The sequence below is a fragment of the Salvelinus alpinus genome, chromosome 30 (genome assembly GCF_045679555.1).
Source record: "Salvelinus alpinus chromosome 30, SLU_Salpinus.1, whole genome shotgun sequence".
Classification (NCBI taxonomy): domain Eukaryota; kingdom Metazoa; phylum Chordata; class Actinopteri; order Salmoniformes; family Salmonidae; genus Salvelinus; species Salvelinus alpinus.
Window position 1 is genome coordinate 10,160,154 of NC_092115.1, and position 859 is coordinate 10,161,012.

General features: G+C 44.0%; 1 non-coding gene across 1 annotated transcript; it reads left to right on the forward strand.

Moving 5' to 3' along the window:
• The first annotated feature begins 231 nt into the window (after positions 1–231).
• On the forward strand, positions 232–304 carry trnak-uuu (transfer RNA lysine (anticodon UUU)). The gene has a single exon. It is a non-coding gene; the product is annotated as a tRNA-Lys (tRNA).
• Positions 305–859: the final 555 nt, after the last annotated feature.

Consider the following 859-nt stretch of genomic DNA (forward strand, 5'->3'; position numbering starts at 1 on the left):
ACGTGATTTGAACACGCAACCTTCTGATCTGGAGTCAGACGCGCTACCGTTGCGCCACGAAGTCTTGGAAAAATTGCATCTTTGGAGGGGATGCCTAGTTCAGATTTCGTTGACTGTATAATTTGGAATGGAGGCCTGGTTCTCTGGGGAAATGTACCATCTGACAATGCCCCCTCGTAAGCAGGTGCCTCTGCCCGGCAGGTTAGGTGTATGAAAATAGGCATTTGCAGAGCCCGGATAGCTCAGTCGGTAGAGCATCAGACTTTTAATCTGGGGGTCCAGGGTTCAAGTCCCTGTTCGGGCGTGGTGGAAATGTTCTCCTTCCTTAACTAGGAAGTCTTTCTACACTATCATTTTCTATGACTTTCCATGACATGTTCACCTGTGGACAATACACTCCCAGAGCCAAAACAGCTTAGTCTGAAGACTTTAGCATTTTTAATCTGAACCTCCAGGTTTAACCTCTCGGCGCAGGTGTTCTGCTAGTAACCCACCTCGACAACATCCGGTGAAATTGCAGAGCACCAAATTCAAAACACAGAAATAGTCATAATAAAAATAATTTAAAAAAACACTTCCTGGATGGATTTTCCTCAGGTTTTCGCCTGCCATATCAGTTCTGTTATACTCACAGACATAATTTTAACAGTTTTGGAAACTTTAGAGTGTGTTCTATCCAAATCTGCCCATTATATGCATATCCTAGCTTCCGGGCTTGAGTAACAGGTAGTTTACTTGGGGCACGCTTCTCATCCAGACGTCGAAATACTGCCCCCAAGCCATAAAAAGTTAAACTCCCTGTTCGAAGACTGATTTAAGTCTATCAATCACACAGCATCATCTGATTTAGGAATTTGCA